This window comes from Chelonoidis abingdonii, chromosome 1, assembly GCF_003597395.2.
Source record: "Chelonoidis abingdonii isolate Lonesome George chromosome 1, CheloAbing_2.0, whole genome shotgun sequence".
In the NCBI taxonomy this organism is placed as follows: domain Eukaryota; kingdom Metazoa; phylum Chordata; order Testudines; family Testudinidae; genus Chelonoidis; species Chelonoidis abingdonii.
Window position 1 is genome coordinate 131,918,145 of NC_133769.1, and position 21,290 is coordinate 131,939,434.

The 21,290-nt window shown below is 41.9% G+C and overlaps 1 protein-coding gene across 2 annotated transcripts in view; it reads right to left on the reverse strand.

Annotated features, from left to right (window-relative positions):
• SHISAL1 (shisa like 1) overlaps positions 1–16,183 on the reverse strand; it is a 114,294-nt gene extending 98,111 nt beyond the window's left edge. Inside the window, exon 1 of one of the 2 annotated variants that reach the window (XM_032770914.2) lies at positions 16,024–16,183. The gene's annotated coding sequence lies outside the window, so the exon portion shown is untranslated. Of the gene's footprint in view, positions 1–14,409; positions 14,675–16,023 lie in introns of those variants that run through there. The other variant, XM_032770913.2, reaches the window with a different exon arrangement.
• Between the last annotated feature and the right edge of the window lie 5,107 nt (positions 16,184–21,290).

Sequence of the window (21,290 nt, forward strand, 5' to 3'; positions counted from 1 at the left end):
CTTTCAGCAATGAAATGCAGAAGTGAAAATGATGTTGAATACAAAAAACAAGTGTACGTAAAATATACTCAGGTTAGAATCCAACTGAGGGAATGACTATTTTAGCATAATGAAAGCACTTTTAGATTTAGTATGTAGGAAAATGTTAATAGTTACTTAAACTTCGCATCTGTCAGACCTCACACATTACTGATGACTTAATAGCTAGGTTAGTGTAAACTATAGTCAATAAGTTGATCATCTATGAATGGAAAACTGAGTGTACTACCTAGTTTGAATAATCATTTTTTTCTTTCTTTTTTTAATTAATTTTTTTTTAAATAAGAGCCAGTATGCAAAATGCAAATTTAGGGCCTGATCCAACTCCTGTTGAAGTCAATGGATCAGGACTTAAATACATAAGCATAAATACATAAAGATTAGCAGTATCATACCTTTGCATGACACTTTTCATCTTAAAAGATTCCTCAGCAATAATGTATTTTATAAACTTAGTCTGCTATACAAACTACACCAAGGATCAATTCATTCACCACTGAAACACAGCCAATTAAGAGTAAAACATGGCAGCAGTTTACTAGCACACAGCAACACTACACAAAAGTTTAGGACAGTAGCTGAAAGACAACAACCAGTTCAAGCTTAAAGGGGAATTTACATGGGCATAGTGTAATTGAAATTTAAAATTTGGGCACAGCACTGGGATTAGAACCAGAGTTTTACAAACATGCTCTGAGATCTTTAGTGACTTCAAGTGATCAAGATTTTCGTTTTACTTCTCGTCTGAAAGACAGCACTGTAACTTGGAGTTAGATGCTAGGATGTTGCATAGAAAGAAAGAGTATTTCTGGTGTAAAGGACTAGAACCTTGCTTTGAGATTTAGAACTGCTTTGTGAGTCACACTGACTTCCACATCAGGCTGGTCCTATTTGTTCCAGCTGAAGAGCACAAAAGGAGCACTGCTTGAGGACAAGGTTCCACTGCGGGGACAGGAATGGCAGCGAAGCGGGGAAGGACAGAGCTCAGTAGAAAGAACTGTTTGAATAGCTGATATAATTAATGGCTGCAAGAATACCTGTTCCTGCTGCATTACCTGGACCATGGCCTGAGTCCTCTCTGCAGTACCCTGTGATGCAGCTCAGAAGCAGTTTGGAAGACTCCTGGCCCATTCAATTGGGCTCCATGAGCAACTATGTTCCATGCAGGCCTCCATAGTGACCCCCTCCCCTGTGGATTCCTCCATCCCCTCCTGCAGGGGCAAGTGTGCAGCAAATGGGGAAGGAAGGTAAAGGAGAATGGGGGACCAGGGGACATGCAATACTGGGGCATTTCTGTCTTGGACATGGTTTCACTGTTTGCACGTGTTCATGCACTTTGTTGTTGTTACTGATGTATAGGTGATGTAATGGCAGCTGGCCTGCGTGGCAATGGGTGAATGTTGTACTTTTTCCAACAGATGTTTACACACAAAGCTTTTTATTTCATCAAGACAGTTTATTACTATCACTGCATCATTTCATACAATGTGTATCTGAGATAATAAAGGTAAATACATGCTCAGGGACAATTAGGAATTAGCATGCGAATACTGTGATTCACTGTCCCACACCATTTCATAACTGGCCATATCATTCATAAGTATGTTGCATGGCAATCAACTCCCCTGTCCTGCCCAAGCACTGAAACTCCCACGATAAATGAGCTCCACCCCCACCAGCACATTCATAAAGGCACTATTCCCCTCTCCTGCACCTTCCATTGGGCCATGCAAGTCCATAGCATGAGAGCACAAAGCATCCCTGACTTTTGTTGCCAAGATGCATCCAGCTCCAGCAGTAGTAGGTGCACTTTCTGGCTGAGTGTACCGGTTCACTGGCCACTTGCTGCCCTTCAGGAGGAAATGGCTCACCTCTGGTTTCATAGAGACTGTGAAGAGCACAGCAAGCCACATAATGTGCACAGCGTTGATGACACTGGGATCCAGATGGGTCTGTAGATCCAAATGAACCTGTTCATGAATGTAGATGCCCAAACAGCAAAAAATGCTGGTATCATGAACTTTTCCAGTGCAGTCCATGCTGACATTTGTAAGTTGACGTCTGTGGTCCATGAGGGCCTGCATAACAATGGAGTAGTTCCCTTTAGGGTTCGTGTACTTATGTGCTCCTTGAGGAGGGCAAACTATTGGCACCTGAGTCCCATCAATTGCCCCATTGCAGTTTGGAAACCACATTCCCTCTACGACAGCAATTACCTCAGGAATATCATTTATGCTGACCACCTTGGGGTAAAGCACATGCCTGATTACCTCAGAAACCTCTGCCTCCACTTTACCCACAGTTGATTTTCCACCTGCAAGTTGGTTGACAACAGACCTAGAGTAATCTGCGGTGGCCAGCTTGCAGATGGTTATAGCAACCCGCTTCTGGACTGGCAAGGCTGCCCCATGTCTGTGTCTTTACATTGGAGGGTCAGGGCAAGCTGCTCACCAAGCTCCTGAAATGTAGCTTTCTTCGGGTGAAAGAGCTGGACCCATTGACAGTTGTTCCAGGCCAGCATGACAATGTGGTCGCACCAGTCTGTGCTCCAGAAGCACTAGCCTATGTAGGGGGCATCAGCAACTGTACCGAGTGTCATGAACAGCATTGGCCAGTTCAGCGATGCCATGTCTGTGTCCTTTTCCTCCTCCATCATTAGCTCTGTCACGTGCCTTTGGTGGGTCAGAAAATGCTACCGAAATGTCCACCAGCATCTCATGGAATCTCTGCCCATTTCCTGGCATAGGAGTGAAAGCACAAGCAAGACGAATTCTTCAAATGGTGCCTCTTCCATGTTTCTGGCTGAGTTTGCTGGGAGCACCCAGACCAAAATGACTATTTGACAGGCTTTTCAAACTTTCTGCAACACGCAGGGTGAACAGTAAAGTGCACCACAGAGCACCATGGCCAAAGGGCTAGAGCCACCATGTTTCAGGAGGGAGCTAGGGAGTCTGAGATATGGTTGGTTTGACTCGGATCTGAGTGCTGCAGTGTGGACCCCAGAGCCCCAAGTTCAAGTCCAGGTTCGAAAATTCTTAATGTAGGGTAGATAAGCAGTATAGATGCTCAAGCCCTGGGTTCTCTAACCCAAGGTCAGTTGATTCAAATCCCACTAATCCTGGGCTTACATTGTAGTGTAGACATACCCATAGAGGCTGTTTCTGAAAATCAGGCCCTGGTTTGCTAGAGTATTCTTTGAATGGCTCAAATGTGGATCATGAATAAACACTATATTTCATTTAATGTAACTGTGAAATGTATTTCATTGTATTTAGAATTTAAGTTTACAGAAAAAGATACTGCATAGATACACAAAGGAAAGAAATAAAACCATAATCCATTAGATGAGGTGGACCTGCAGAATGACACTGATGACTAGAAGTTAAGAAATCCCACAAGAAGCAGTATTTATTCCAGTCTCATGTCAGTGACTGCTTACCTAGCAACTAAAGCAATATATTATGTTTGCCCTATGGACTATTCTAAATTGATTACATTTTGTGTACTTGTGTTACTTCCAGTCTTCCACTGCATCCTACAGAGAGATAATTTAGGAAGAGAATGGTTATAACTGTCATAAAACCCAAACAAACTTCTTCTTTGATTAGATATAGAGGCCAGTGTCACATATGAAAAGTTTTGGATCAAAAATTTTCAGATTAAGATAAACAGTTGGGTTTTTGATGTTATCACTGAAAGGCAGTTATAAAACTATAAAATGAGCACACCTTGTTATCTTAGCTGCAAATTGCTTTTGATTTTCAAATAAATACACAAGTGTTTTCAGAAGGTAACATTTATGGCCTAATCTTGCAAGATGCTGGACACACTGAGCTCACTGCCATGGGAGTTGATAGAATTGAGCGACTTACAAGTAGAGAAGGGGTGCGTGGAGAGGTGTGTGTGTTTCTGTTATGCATAATAGATTTAGAAAACAAAAAACTGGAAGCAGGCTATAGTCTCTGTAGCTTCTGGGTTTCTAGTGGTATTACTAATGGTAGATGGAAATTTCCTTCCTGTGGCTATGTTACTATAAGAAAGAAAAGACCAAGAGAGACAGTACAACAAAGATAATGAATGGACTAAGAAGCATTCTGCCAAGAATAGTCCAGAAGCGTGGGAAGCCAAAGATAAAGACTGAAGAGTCAGGTGAAGAGTTATTACTGCCAATCCTCTTCCTCATACGTTTCTCATTGTTATATTTAGATGACGGCAACAGAGCATCTTCCTGACTCCTGCACAATTTTTATGCAGAGAAGACCCAAGAAAGGATTTCTTCACAGCAGCTCTTCTCTTTCAGAAAGTAGGGGCACAATCCTGCTTCCATTCAAATCAATGGCAATTGTTCCACTGTCTTTAAAGAAACAGGATCCAGTTCTTAGATGGTGCTTGACAACAAAAGTTTCCCAGACACACTATTCAGTGCCATCTCTTAATCTACCCACTTTCACTCACAATTAAACTGCATTTATTTCTTTGCCGTAAAATGGATTTTTTTTAATATAGCTCACTATGTGATGCTCATGAAATGTAAATATCATTAATAAAATATAATAGGGGGCTGATTTTCCTGTCTCTTACTCCATTGACTACAATGCAAGGTGAGAATCAAACCCCACATATATACAAAAAGGGCAAGGGGATGGGGCGGGGGGTGAGTTAGACCAATAGGCTTAGATTCTTGGCTGCTGGTGAGGTGCTCACAGCACAAATGATGCTTGGATGACTGTGTGCCAGGCTGTTATGCTAGCATTAGAGCAGCCTGAAGGCTGTTCTAAATTGCACAAGTTGTTAATGGTACCAAGGGGCTGTTATAACATCAGGAGAGCACTGGGACATAGGGAAGACTCAACCGTGGTGCCTGTCCTCCAGCCATACCTCCTATACAAGGTTAAAGGAGGGATGGAAGCATAGGAACCACTGCACTGGCATTACACTACCAGGGAATGTACCTACACTGTACTGATCTTTCCACAGTTGGCTACACTGGCTTTTGGACCATGTTGTACCAGCAGTGTAACACAAATCAGCCTGGCATAGTGGAGAATCTGGGATATGGAGTCATAACTTTACAATTTCTGACTTTTGTGCATGTAAAATCTCCCGACATAGTTGTTTCAAAGTTATTGTTTATTTTCTGGCTGGAATCCAAACTTGTAAATTGCTGCCAACTTACAACATTTTAAAATATGAAATATCACCAATGGCTTAATCAAGGAAATGCTGAAGTACAGCCATGCTTTAAAGAAGGATCACAATGAGTTATTCTTGAGCTCCACGTAATCACAGTGGATAATGAGTATGGTTAAACTGAACTTACCCAGTAAATATGACTCCATCCTTGGGATCAGCTGCAGATGATTTTCTCTCAAGTCTATTCAATTCTAGCCAAGTCTGTCAATGAGCTGAACCCTCTGAGAGGCCATATTGTCCTCTCTGTTACACCCCTGGAGTCCTGCTGACAAGTGCTGCACTAGCCTGACTGAGAAGGGAATTTTGCTCAAGATGTTGGTGACAACCTTATGTTATCTTTAATGGGGAAGGTTTTACTATTTTCACAAGTATGGATTATCACTTGTGAAGATGGCTCAGTGCTCTCACAATACAGATACAATAGTCCCAGTTCTACTCTCGGATGCATGGTTTGTCCATGAATTTGGAGAATGCAGTTCACCCATCTCTCTAAAATCTGATGTTGTACCCATAAGCAGTACAAACAGTATGACAGGGTCTTTCATTTTTATTAGTGTGCTGGATAGCTACATCTGGTTATCTCTTGAATATTTTTTTTTATTAATTTCTGAAAATAACTGAATTGTTGGTCTTGGGGGCAAACCATTCATAATGTTTTATCTGGCTGACATGCCCAGGTTTCTCTTCTGAGGGTGATATTTAAAACAACTAATCATATGACGTTGGAAGTGAATATTTAAAGATATTGGGCCTGAATGTCCGAGGTGCAGACCATGCTAAATTCCAGTCAAAGTCAATGTTTGCTATGTGTATTTGGCACCTCGGACCCTTTTGTTTATTGTCTATAGCTGTTGCAGGACTGGGATGAAGGAAGAATTGTCTGACTCTGAAAGATGACATAATGGCTATAGATCATATGGCTACGAGAGGGAATGACAAAGTAACTGGTTTTACTATGAAGCGTAAAGATCCACCTGGTACCGAACCATTTTGATAAGACAGTGCCCACAGATACTTTCTGGGCCTTGAGACATCCATTCTGATCAGAGGGAGCCTGTGACAAATTGCCTGATGGAGATACAAAGAACTTTCCAATATGCAAACTGTTCAACTTGGTTAACCTGTGTGTGTAGCTAAACTTTGCCATCTCCTTAGTGCTATTTCTTGTAACAACATGCTGAGTTAGTATTATTCCAACTACCCTTTCAAAATGACAGTTTGGGCCTGATTCTAATGCCCACTGATGTTCAGTGGAAAGCCTCCCTGTGACAGTCTGTACCCTTATATTCACCCCTTTTACAAGACCATGATAAACTTTGTACAAAGTATGCTTTGTGAGGTATCATTTGAAAACTCATAGTTTGCTAATCATTATTGTCCTGGTAAAATGTGTGTGGCAACATTGTATGCAAAATTATAAGACTCTACATTACAGAGACATGTTCCAAATTTAGAAAAGCAGAGACAAACCAGTTTCTCAAAGATAAAAGGCAAACTGATGCCTCAGCCACGGGTCAACAAAAACAAATGAATTATCATCTGGTTAAGTGGCCAGGAAAAAGAGTGTGAGTGAGAAATCTACATTTTGGCAAAGAAACAGCTGGAGGATCCCATTGCCGCAAACCTTCTGTCTCCTGAACTTCAGCTACGGGTGATTTTCAAAGAAAAAGAGAACTACGAGAAAGGGGAGCAGATGCTCCCAAAAGATCTCTTCCTTCATCTCTACTCCCGGCACAACAACACTTGAAGGAAAAAGGAAACATAACTGGGCTGGGGCGGGATCCTGGCAGAAAGGAATTCAGCCAGTAAGGCTGCTAGAACATGTGGTGAGAGAGACCTTTGCTTTAAATTCACTCTAGCTTGTTAAGTTAGGTATTAGTTGCATTTTACCTTTTATTTACTTGTAACCAATTATGACTTTTATGCCTTATTACTTGTAATCACTTAAAATCTTTCTGTAGTTAAATAAACTTTGTTTTATTGTTTTATGTCAGCCAGTGTGTTTGGATTGAAATGTTGGGACAACTCCATTTGTGCTAAGGTTTGTGCATAACATTTTCTATTAATAAAACAATGGACTTTCCATAAGTTTGTATTGTCCAGGAGAGGGCTGGGCAGTACAAGGCACATGTTCCTCGGAAAGCCTGGGACTGGGAATTTCCTGGTGTTGCTCTGCAGTGTAATTCAAGGATAGCTGATTGTAGCACTCTTGCAAAATAGCTGGAAGTAATTTACATGCTGAAGGCTGTGTGTGAGCAGGCCAGGTGGTTGCTCTCACAGTGAAGGAGCATAAAAGCACCCCACGTTGGAGAACTGAGGGAACATAGCTGTTCAAAAGTCCAGCTTGTACCCTGGGGAATGTCACACTCCCATTGTCTTAAACAGGCTATCAGAGACTGGCTTGGGTCCATGCTGAACAGGCACCAGTCTGTTGCAAAGGGCAGTGTGTCTTGGAGACTGGTGACTAGACTCTTCCAAACGCAGAGGTCTTATAAGCACCACTAGTTTGCAATGCCAGACAACCTATCCCCCAGCAGTGAAAGCAGGTCACTGTGGGAAGGTCTGCTAAGTTTTGCCAGTCTAAGAAGGTCAGCATACAAACCAAGAGAATCACTGTACAGGCAGTCTGAGCCACAACCTGTGCAGTTAAGCACGGTAATGATGGGCCTCTCCCTTTCTTCTTACTCAAGGGAATATTGATGCAGTTTTGAGTACAATAACTCAAATTATTGGCTGCTATTCAATTAAGGGGAAAAGAAGTGTATGCTGAGCAGCTTGTATCTACTGCCTCCTGTAGGTAAAAAAGCATAAGAATCAGTTTGACCATCAGAATTGACAATGAGGGAGAAGATAGGACAGTTAGAAGAAAGGAAAAAAAGACATAGGGTACTTCTTCTTTAACTGTTTTGGCTCTTTATGGGTATTTCCAAAAAACTGAGAGAACAGACATTAGCTCAATCATGTCTTCACAAAAACCTTGCCTTAGAATTTGGTATTTGCTGGACAAAATAAGTGATTCTTGAGGAGTCTTTGGTAGCTTTGCATGACCTCTTGACACATCTGTCTCTCTGACAGCTCCTAATCTCATCTAGAATTATACATGTAATAATTCAAGAGAAGATTCTACTATGCTACTTATAGATATTGGGCAGCTTAGATACTACATAAGCAGAGAATGGCATAGATCTATCTTCTGAACTCATTTGAACTGGCCAAAGGCTTGAAAGACTGTGCTATTTACACTGGGCTATTGTACCTTAGTTCTTGTTAACTTTTTTCCTTTTCTTCTTGTGTGTAGTTGAGAACTTTGGCTCTTTAGAGAAGGTAATGTACCATGCTATGTTAATGCTAGTTAATACTAATAGTTTGCTTACTTTTATTTTGGTCATTATCAGTAAACAAATCCAACTATTTCCCCTAATTTTTTTCTGCCACTTTGAATCATATTCATCTTCTTGTGTGTTGCTTTTTTCCTTTTTGTTTTTCATTAAATTTTAAAGGAACTCCTGAGAATAGTCGCTTCTGAAGTCTGACGGGTATTTTCCAGATGCTGAAGTAAAGGCTATAGGGTAAGGCTAACTGCTTGCCACATTTCTGAATTTCTGTCTCTGTCTGACAGATCAGTTAACTTGTTAGAATCACAGATACTTGTTTTGTTTAATTATGTAACTGTCACACATCCACACCTCAGCTGGGATGTGCCCCTCCAACCAGGAGCAAATGAATTCTGTACAACTGTTGAGACAGTGCAGGGCATAGCACTCTTGATGACTTCATTCTGCTGAGTCTGCAAAGGCCAAATAAGTAGTCCTGACTTTGTTTTCAGGGTTTTTGAAGATGTGAACCTTTTGTTCAGTGTCTCTGAAGCAGTGAGATCTTCTGATTTGCTCTCTCTCTCTCAGATCTGATCCACTTCAACATATAAGATTTGGCTTTTGTTTTTTCAGGCTTTTGGAAATCTGTTGAATATTACCTGGCTCATCCACTTCTGTATAACTTTTCTTTTTTAATTCCTGTTTTCTGTGTGTGCTATTTATATTTTTGTCTGTATTTTTAAAAAAATCTTTCTTGTCATAAATTTATGTCATTTATTTAGGGCAAAACTGTGATCACGTTAGTCATGCAAGCAGTCCTGTTCAGTGCAATGGGACTACTCTTGTGAGTAACGCAATCACAACTGGTATTCAATAAACATTCATTTTGCTTTTGGTAAGTGTCAATGATTTCCTTCTACATTTTTCTTTGCTTTTCATTGAGCCCCCAACCACTGAACTACCCCTTCAGTTTTTGGCTTGAACAATAACAATGTTCTGAAGAGATATATTTAAGCAGAGTTTCTTTTTTATAATTCTGCAAACCATCAAGATTTTCAGTGTGACTGGTGGGTTTGGAGGGAGTACAACCTGAGACATTTTAAAGAGCTCTGATTTTCAGAGTGCACTATACACAAATCAGAAACTTGTGGGGGGGGGGGTTCTCGAGTTTGGTATCCACAATCACTAGATATTTGGAAAATCTTGGTACTTAGTTCCTTAAAGAAAGAAGAATCTAGCATGAGGGAGAACTGATCAAGATCTCCATACACAAAAGTTCAGGCTCTTAGGAGGAATGAAATGAGAGAGCCAGGGGCAGAGCTTTGTTTTACTTTGCCTTGTACCAATATGTGAAAATATGTTCTTTGTTTTACATTACCTTATTTTGGCAGCTGCACAGTGACGAAAGGCAGAAATAAAACTTGCAACAGATGAGAGATCATTTTCAAAGTCAATTTTTCAGCAGTAAACCTTTCATAGGAAACAACCCTGTTTCAAGCTAAAAGACTTAACAATGTACCAGAGGGCATTTGTACCCTCTACAGGGGTTCTATTGTATATGAAAGCCAAAAGAACATAGCTGGACTTATCTCCAAATAGCTCACATTTTGAAGTATAAATGTTGTTCCAGGGGGTCTATCAAGAGCTCAATTAGCTCTGAAGTGCAGTAGTTTATAAAGCACAGACATTACGTCCCTAGTTTCTTAATGACATTTCTCACTCTGACTAAATCAAATGGGATGTGTTGTGGGCAGGGAAAAAAGATGTACTTGGAAATGCCTCTTCCCCATCTCACCTCCCCAATCCCAAACCACAGAAAATTAAGATTCTGCTGTGGATAAGTGGTCTGTGTTGACTTATGTCCTTACTGAACACTTTGTCGTTAATATGCATATTATGAAGTCATAAATATTGTATTTTGACATTCAGAGAGCATATAATACAAACATATTCTACCCCCAATGAGAATCTTGAGTGTGCAGGAAATGCAGGATTGGGTCCATAATATAAACTAATGCAATTAGACCTCTGGAGAGCAGCAGATTAATATTTATGGGTGTTATTTTATCCTTTGAGAATGTCTGTGTTTTTTGCATGAAAGAGAAAGTTCAGTAAATGTTAGTGCTCATAAAAGTGATTTTTTTTTTGTTTCTTTACAAAAAAACCCTCTTCTATTGCACCTCAGCCCCGAACTGCAACAAGCCTGCTATTCACAGCATGGCATGTCTCAAACAGTGACTAGCAATCACACCAAATCATTGTGGTTTTGGGGATACAGAAAAAACCTGACTATTATTCTTTATTATTAGTATTACAGCATTGTCTAGTTGCCATAGCAGATATTGGGGCCAGATTCTGCCACGCAAGGTCTTGATACACAGTAAGAGTCTCTATCCTGAAGAGCTTTATATTCTAAACCGACAAAGAGAGAAAATGGGTGAACAGGGAAAAAGAGACACGGAGTGGTAAAGTGACATGCCAAAGGTCGCACAGCAGGTCAGTAATTGAGCTGTGAATAAAACTCAGGTCTATTAACTCTCAGGCTGGTGTCTTAATCACTGGACCACACTACCTCTCCAGCATTGAGAAACAAGTTGATATCAGCAGATTTATTTTTCACTTGTGACTGAGATTCAAGGAGCACTTAGCTAATGTATAAACACACAGCCTTCTAATGGAAGTTTGTATTCCAGTGTTCAGGAAAAAGTAGTACATCATATCTAACCTACTTGGGTATAATGGATACTTTTTAAATGAATAAAGTGTATTTTAAAACAATATAAAAGTATTATGATCCTGGGGATTTAGTCTTTACAAAAAATTATATATGCAGATATTTATGTACCTGAATTCCAACAACTTCAGCGATAATTAATATTTTAAAGTGATTATGTATTGGAAAATAACTGTAAAATAATATAGGCTTTATATATATTCTCTCACTGACTTCTTTAGCAAAGGTGATTCTTTTACAAGTCAAAAAAAACGTTTTGGTGCAAACTCCACCAGGGCTGTGAAAATTAAGCTGAAATATAGTTCATCATCATCAGTACTAAAAAAGATTATGTAGTTAGACTTTAACTATGTTTTGCTAAGCATGTGCTATATTGAATAGAATCCAGTTCATTTTTCTCTACTTGTATTAGCTCTGTAGCACTAAATTGTAAGAACTTGAGTGAAAGGGGATAAGTAGCTAAGTAAAGAACCATGACTCAGTGATACACAGGGAGCAGATATGCTGAGTAAGAAGGTGCCATGTGTATTATGTTCTTTCTCTTTTTCTACTAAATGATTCAGGGCATTGCTATAAGATAATTTCACTAGGGCCAGTAATGCTGATATGGTCATAACGTCTCAAGAAACGATCTAAGTCAGGTGCCTTGTTGCTAAATTGTTGGAGATAATGAAATTCAAAATCAAGGTAATGGGCCTCGATTCAGCAAAACACTTAAGCACATGCTTTAAGCCAGCAGACTACTCATATGCTTAAAGTTAAGCATGTGCTTAAGTACTTCCATGAATCAGTGCCATAGTCCAGCCTTCCAGGATATCATCAGCATTTGAAAGGCAGGAGTTTATTTTATTCCTGCTGTAGGTTACTGACTTAAAAGGAAAAGTGTCAGTAGAAAAGAAAAGAAAGAAAATAAAAGAATCATACTACTGACTGAACATTGTTTTCCTGTTATTGTTACCAGTTGCATCTAAAATGACTAACCGAAGTAGATTAGAGACAAAACAATATTTTGTTGTTTGTCCCCCCCCTGCCATTTTAACTGGGCATTTTATAATATTTTCTATATGTTCAGTTCCACTGTTTCCCCTATAGAACCAGTTATTTTCCCTTCTTGATCCTGCAATTCTTTCACAAAGCAACCAGGGAGGGGGAAAAACCCTTTTAAAAATAATAGAAATTGATTTTTTTGGGGGGGGAACCCCACAAAAATTGGCAGGAGGCATGTGTCAATATAATACCTGAAACTACTTGTAACTTTTTTTAAATTGACTATATTTCAAGTTGATTTACAGATTCCAGGACCAGAAAGGACCACTGTGATCATCTAGTCTCACTTTCTGTATAACACAGGCCATTGAATTTTCCCCCAAATAATTCCTAGCGCATATATTTTAGAAAACTATCTTGATTTAAAAATTGCCAGTGATGAAGAATCTACCATGACCCTTATTCCAATGGTTAATTACCCTCACTGTTAAACAGTTACACTTATTTCCAGTCTGAATTTGTCTGCCAGCTATTGGACAGTGTTTTATCTTTCTTTGCTAGCTTGAAGAGCCCATTATCAAATATTTATTCCCCATGTAGGTACTTATAGATTGTAATCAAGTTACCACTTAACCATCTCTTTGTAAGATAAACACAGTGTCCCTTTAATTTTTTTCAAGTAACCTGCTTGAGTCTTTCCTACGTTACTCATGACAGTACAGCAGACAATCCAAAGTACTGTTCTAGTTTATAACATTGTGTCTGTCTTACTATTATGTTTTTGGCCAATTGCCTATTATTTCGTATACTCTAGAATATAAAAAATGTTCCTATAAACAAAAGAACAACTACTGAAGAGTCTACATTTTTAATTTAATTTGATTTCATAGAAAACCAACCATCAGTAATTAGACACAGTGTAATAGTTTAAAAGTTTAAAATGTATTGAGCTAGAGCCTCAGCTGATGTACATCATTGGAGTTCCACTGACTTCCTTGACAAGACACCAATTTAACTAGTTGACATCTGGTGCAATTGTGATTTATTTTTTAAAAAAATAGATGAAGGTTAGAAAGGGATTAGTTCAGATTATCTCTATGTCTGCTCATTTTCTGTGATGATATATGCTATCTTTACCAATTGTACAAAACAGATGTAATGTACTGAAGTTTTCTAAAATAAATATTAATTAATATTTTACATTTCAACAGTCTTTTGACCAATTATATCAAATCACTTAACAAAGATTAGCATCATTGTCCTTCGTTTTATAGGTGGGGATACTGATGTACGAAGAGGTTCAGTGACTTGTCCAAGGTCATACAGTGAGTCAGTAGCAAGGTCACACAATGAGTGGTGCCTGATTCCCAGCTTTCTGCTCTAACAACTGAACTACAGGATTTATAAGATGAAAACACTGAAAGGACAGGTCATGGGATCATAGCACTCCTAAATACATGGCAAAAACAAAATGAACAGTCCTCAAAAGTATTTTGAACAAGTAACCATATTTTAATTTGAACCAATACATTTTTTTAAATATCAGGACACCCTGCAGTATGTTTGCTTCTTACACATCTCCCTCCCCTCCCAAAATATACCATTCACTGTGAAGCAGAGGGGAAGGACAGCTGGGGGGGAGGGGCAAAGAAGGGGTACTTTTTGTTTTTTTTTCTAACTGGGATAACAGTTGGATCCCCACAGCCTTCCATTTCTCTTCGGAAACACAGGAACCCACATTGGACAGAAAGATAGCCTGAAGAATCTTACTGTCATGGAAACAAGTCACCATGAATGAGTTTTCTAATAAGTGATTAACACCTGAATGCCAGACATAATTGTTGATTGGGAAGCCAAACGTACACACAGCAACCGCAGTGCCAGGAGTCTGGATAACGAGCAAACAAACAAGTTACTCACAGTTTCTTCCTTCCATCACTTTACTGAGCAGTGCTATTTACATACAATACGGGTTTCCTTTCACATCAGAAGCCACAGAAAGTTTCCTGAGTCGGAGCTGACAAACTGCTATGTGGAAAAAGAGCTTCCCACACCATGCTGAATTGCTCCTCTCTTCCCCCATCGATCTTACTCCACGCAATAGTTACACTTCCTAGGAGTCAAGATGACTCTCTCACCTACCTCAGAGGTTTGCGGTGAGGTTGCCATGAATCAGGCCAGATAGCTTGCTTCTTGTTAGCAGGGAGTTAGAAGATATTAAACAAACTCTAATCCCTGTGTAACTAACCTAACACGTTTTCACGCCAGAGCCACTTTTCGCAACAGTTGTTTGCTGAGCCAAAGGAGAAAACAAGCCAGTGGCTGCCAGAAAGCCCAAGTCTGTCCCAGTGCGGAAGCAGCTCTGTGCCACTGGCACTGCCAAGGTAAAACTCGCACTGGAAGAGGCGGCCAGAGGTGCTGCAGGGAGATGCCTGACAGCCACATGACTCCTCTGGAGGGAGGGGAGGGGAGGGGACGGTACCTTTCAGCGCAAGAGAGAAACGCTGGTGCGCAGGAGCTATCTCCTTCCCTCGCTGTCCTCTGCCCTCTCCGACTCCCCCAGCCCCTTCTGCCCTCGCTGGCTCGGCTCCCCCCGATTGCTTCGCCTCCCCTGCTTGTTTCCTCTTCATTCCCCCCTCCTCTTACGCCTTCTTCCCTCTGCCGTCTCCAGCGTCCCTTTCCACTCTCCCCCTTCCTCTTCCCAGGCTTTTTCTCCCTACTCCCCTCCACACCCCCATGACAGATTTAGTGCGGGGCCCTGGCTGCCCGGGTCCCAAGCGCCCAGACGCTGCCTACAAACTTCACTGGCGCTACAGTGGGCTCCAAACGCACCCCTACGAGCCCCCGAGCAAAGCCCTGCGCCGCCGGCTCGGGGAGCCTCGCCTCCTGCTGGCCTCCAGCCGCTGTGATCCCCGGTTCGCCGCTAACCCTGGCCCATCCCCAGGTGGCCAACCTGATCTCGTCGGTGCCCAGCCGGAGCCATAGGAGGGTTTGCGCTCGCTGGAGGACCGGCCTTTTGGGGAGTTATTCCGCAGGGCTGTGCTCAGAGGGGCGGGAGTGTTTAATCCACCAGGCTGAGTTTTAGGGAGCAGCCCACGGGAAGGGGGTTAGCGCCAGAGGGCAGGGTGCACATTGCACTGGATTGCTCTGAGGAGTCAGTGCAGGGATGGGGCTAGATCCGGGGACGGGGGAGGGCTGAGCGAATGGAGTTAGTTTTGGGGGTCCCTGCTGGGACGGGGCATAGGGGAATACTGCACACAGAGATGGGGGCTATTAGGGAGTACTGAACACATGGGGTACTGGGGGCCCTGCGGGGATGGGGAAGAGGAGAGAACTGCACACAGGACAGGGGCATTGGGGAGAACTGCACACAGGGGTGGGGCAGTAGGGGAGAACTGCACACAGATAGGAGGCACTAGGGGAGAACTGCACAAAGGGGAGAACTGCACAAGGGATGGGGCATTGGGGAGAACTGCACAAGGGATGGGACAGTAGGGAGTACTGCACTAAGGGAAGAACTGCACAGAGGGATGGGGCACTGGGGAGAATTGCACAAGAGATGGGGCAGTAGAGAGTACTGCACTAAGGGAAGAACTACACAGAGGGATGGGTCATTGGGGAGAACTGCACACACGGGGCACCGGGCAGGGCCCAGCGGGGGCGAGGTTTGGAGCCCAGCGCCCGGCTGGGGTTGGAGGTGGGAGCCCCGCCTGGCTAGGGCGAGCCCTGGCGCGCGGCACCGACGCTGGCACTCACCTAAGCCGAGCCGGGCAGATCCCTCCGGGAAAGAGCCAGGCAGCCGGCGCCGCTGGGATCCTCTCGAGCCCGACGGAGGCTCCCCGAAGCCGCTAGAAACGGGGGCTCCAGCCGGGCGGCTCACAGAGCGGATCCCATCTCCCGCTCCCGTCTTGGGACCCACCGGCAGGCGGGGAAAAGCAGCTCCGGCTGCAGCGGCCGGGCAGGCGGGAGGCAGGGAGGAGAGCGCCGCCGGGCCGGGCCGGGCTGCCTCTCTCCTCCGACCCGGCCTTGCTGCCCTGCCCAGGCGGTCCGCAGACTTCACCGGCCCCTCCGGGTAATGCCGCCGCCGCCGCCGCCGCCAGTGGCTCCCGGCGCAGGAGGACGGGCCAGGGGCAGGAGCCTGCCACCAGCCAGGTTTCCCGGGCGCTTCCCCCGATTGGCTCAAGGCAGCAGCGCTCCCCGGAGGCTGGGGCGGGTTCCGCTGGGACCCGCAGCCAGGAGCCCCGGAGCCCCAGGTCACTCGCTGCTGCCCGTGCACACCAAGGCGAAAGCTTGGGTCACTCCACAGTTACCGCTCGGTTCCCTGGCCATCTAGTCCTAGGCTGCAGGGAGACACCCCCCACCAGGCTGTTCTTCGGTGCAACTGCATCTGCTGCTTTACAAAAAAAAGAAATGCCCCATAGAGCCTGATACTTACTTTAAACAATTCCTACACGATGTGGTGATTTGCTCGTCATTCTTCATCATAAAGGCTCTGTGTTAAAGGCTGTGTCATAACAGTTAATTACACTGAGGAGGGAAACAATACGAAACATGCCAAAATAAATGGAGGCGAGGAGGAAAGAGTTCAGCGTCTATGTAAAGTTTTGATCCGGATTTAACAGAGTAATATACTCCACTTTTAGTATAATTACTATTATCCAAATAATGATCAGTTGACAATGTGGAATAATCTTGTCACAACATCGCTTAGAACGCGTGTCACTTCCCCCCCTCCGATAGTCGCGCTCCCTATTTGTTACGATTGGTTTTCAGTGTACTTCCAGTTTAAGAGCGTTATTTGATCAATGGTATTTTGAGGGTTATACACACTCTAGAGCATTTAGTCTCCCTGTAAGAAGCAATTCTCTTTTGAGAATGTTTCAAGACTTGCTAAATCTCCAGGATAACTAGAGAATGGGTTTACATTTTTCAACATCGTTACTGATAAGGACATTTATCACATACATTTTTATTTTCAAGATTAAGGTTTTAAGGTTTAATACATCTATTGGCATGAGCAAGGAATTTATCTACTTCAGATTTTTAAAAAAATATCTAGCTGACAGCTCTAAGGAAAATATTTCTTTATCAAGACAAAGCCACACATGACCCAGTATAGTTTGAATGAATTGTACACTGAGCTAGATCCTAGCGAGCTGCTAGTCAATAAAGCGATTCAGTTAAACATAAATACTATCTGTGAGAGATGTGCCCTATCTATCTTCATGCATATATCTAGAGACATACGCCTTGGTTGGAACAAAATTAATTGCTAATGAAGACTTGGTTACTATGGTAAGCGTGTGTTTGTGTATGGTACAACCAAGCCTCAATTAGTGTTGAAACTGAACACAGCAAGTGCAAATACTGTTTGCTACGAGGATGTGTTAAGACACTTGAATAGCATCTCCTAGGAACAGTGACGCAAGTAGTAGTGTCTGGTACCACTGCTGGCAATCAGTAGCTTTTGCTTAGTAACAATACAATAGTTTGATTCCTGCATCTTACTACAAATTAAAATAGCTAAGGTTAGACAGATCTAAAGTACTCCGAGTTCATTTGCCAGAGTTTAAATAGCCTCTGGGGCAAAAAAGCATCTTGCAAGAGGTAAAGGTCTGCTTTTTAATGATGTGTTTCCACAGCCACATACACACAAAACCACTGAAGATTTCATCGTTCCTAATTTAAATGTATATTTAAGCAGAACTACATAGGTAATCTCGGTATCTAGCCTGAAATAGGTTACTCCTATTTCTCTGAAAGAGAGAAGCACATGCTTTGTAAAAGCAACATCACAATGGGGTGATTCTCTCTCTCTCTCTCTCTCTCACACACACACACACACACAAAAGAATAGGACAGTATTAATGGGGAAGAAGCAGTACAGTGATTTATGAGCTGTTTTCTCAATTGCTCTTGCTCCCTTCTTCAAGCACTCCCACCCCAATCATATTGTGATCTGAAAAGCGTTCAGAAGAGATTGACCTCAGTGCAAGGCAGCCTTAAATCTACCAAAGGTCTCTGCATGTAATTTAAATTCTTAATAATTCCTCTATCTCTTCTACCTTTTACTATGTAAACTGTGGTCCTGCAAAACAGGAATAGACACAGTTGCGAAAGTGATGACTCATGCTAGCCAGATGTAAATTATTTATTGTTTGGCAATGGAGTTACATTTAATTTAGGCTGCTTAATAATACACTTTTGTATGTTCAAAACTGCTTCAGTTCAATTATAATATAGAGGAAATTAAGTACCATTTCTTAATCCCAATTTCCCTCTTTGCAATATTTTACTTAATTCTCATGTGTGACAGTATGGCTTCCTAGCTTTCAACTCCACTATTTGAATATAGCACATTGCAGCTGGTGAAATACATTTCGTTTATAATATGCATATGCATTGGACGTGGAAAGGAGTAATTACAAATGTATTTAGCAAATCAGATAAAAATACAAACAGTGAGTTCTATATTTTAGATCAGCAAGTCTTTTCAGAAATTTAAAAGCTACAGCACACAGTTTGAATTACTAATTTTTTAGGATTTTAAAAAGAGATCAAGGTGTTGTGCCATCCTGCCCTGTTCTACCTAACAGGGTCTTTCATTACATGATCACATGCAATGAGACAATATTGTTCTCTTGGGAACAATTCTTTTACAAACATGAGTTAAAACTGCAGGCTGGTGGGTGGGTAAATGTTAATATTCCATACACTTACTGTAGCAGATTTTCAGATTATATATACAAAAATTGCATATTAGACCAGTCTATCAATTTAGTATTACATAATGATTCTGTACTTTCACTGATTCCCCAAACTTCTAAACCCAAAGAACAAAATACTGACTAAAAAAAATCTAGTAGCTGAAGAGAAAGCAGCAGTGAGCTATTCCATTCCGTATTTTTTCCATTTTGTTTTGTCAGTAGGCATACACAGGCATCCTTGATGTAGGTTCTCCTTTGACAACCCCTTGACAACCTCTATCCAATGTGTCAAGGAAACTCTCACCAGCCCAAGTCAAAGATTCAGGAGTAATGCCAGGTGTCTTGTAGTGAGGCAATAAGGCTTAAACCACTAATTTATTCTGTTACTGTTCTTTCAGTTAAGACAAGACTCCTCACTCATCCATTGGGTTGTTGCAACTGACCAATATGGATCAGAGGGGGAGCTAGAGCAGCTAGTTTCCTCCAGGCAGCACAAGATGGCAGAGGCCTGAGTCCACAAAGAGACACAGACAACCTGAAAATCACAGGAACACCACTATGATTCACAAAGTCTGAGTTAGGTGTCCAGGCATTGTGGGAGAGAAGCACCTAAGAATTCAATCCACAAAAGCCAGAATGCTAGGAAGGGGGCTGCCTAAACTAGCCAATAGGAGATGCTGATGAGAGGGGTATGTCCTAAGTCATGCTCTTCTCAGAGCATGGGAACTTAACTCCGGGCAGCTGGAAGGCTCCTGTCTCTGCTAGTAATCCACAGCCAGGAACCCCTCTCCTGGGGTCAGATGGCTTACACACCTAAGTCATTTCTTGTGAGAATAAGTTCAGCACCTGCCTCATAAAATGGTGGGGGAGGAGTGCCCCACCTTATAACATTTAGCCCAGTTATTAGGCCTGGGTTAAATTCTCCTTCTGTCTGATAGGGAGAAAGGATTTGAACAGAGATCTACCACTTCTCAGGGAGTGCTCTAACCACTGGGCTATGGGATATTCTGATATGATCAGGCTTTTAGTATATCCAATACCAAGATATATTTGTTGCAAATAGACTTGTTCTGATTACTACAGCTGTTTTACTTACATCACAAGGCCCAGATAAGTCTTGTGCATGAAGTATGCATAAAGTTAAACTTGTGTGCAAGTCTTCTTAGGGTTGGGTCCAAATCTCTGAGATTTTCATTACTAAAGATTTTAGTTTGCCAATGTCAACAATTTGATGAAGTTTCTTCTTTGGAAATTTTGTAGTTTATATAATGCATAACTGTATTAACACTATTAATTTATTCTTAGCGTTACGGTGTAACATGGATAATATTAATAATGTATTATTAGTATTTGCATTCCTATTATCATACAGGTATAGAATGCCAGATTCTCTTTTTGATTTGGTAGATCTCTCTCTCCTAAATATATAAAATAGTTTTTGTTGGACTAATATAATACCTTGTTGCAGTCAAATGTACACTCTTTCCATACAGTACATGGAAAAGGGATACTATTGCAATAGCATTTCAGCCATCTGTCATAAGTCATCTTTAATTTTTATCAAGGAGATCTTTGTAGACTTTTTTTTGGTAGGGAAATTGCATTCTGACCAGATACATCCAAGACACCAGACCCTACCGGATGAGAAACATTGATATCTGCAGTGAATTAAAAGTCAGACAGCTGACTCTGGGGCTGGTCTACACTGGGAACTTATATCAGCATAGCTTCTTCTCTCAGGGGGTTGGATTTTTCAAAAAATTTACACTTCCAAAAGAGGTTGCTATGCTGACCTAATCCCTGGGATAGACAGCGCTAGGTCAACAGAAAAAATCTTCCATTGACTTAGCTACCACCTCTCGGGGAGATGGATTACATCACTGGAGGTAGTGTCTACACAAGTGCTACAGCTGTGCCACTATAGCGTTTTAAGTGTAGACATGGAGAGGTACAAGCTCAGGTGGTTTGGATGCAGTTACCACAAGGCTCAGAAAGATTGCCTAAGAAGGTTTTCGAAACCAAATGTCAAGGAAATAGCTCAGGGACAGGCCTTACAGTTGTTGGCCAGGCTACATATATCATTTGTAAGAAATATCTAAACGGTGGCCCAGAACCAGCAGCACTGGCACACTCTTCTGCAGACATTGGTGGAGCCATCACTCCACCACTCTGCTACAGTGAAACTATTCTGTTGATTGAATTAATTTGTGTTTCCATCCTGGGGGGAAAAATGGAAATGTAATAACAAGTTTGAAAACTCTTAATGTAAGCACATATGTATTTTCACAAACATATCTATATACACACACACAAGCA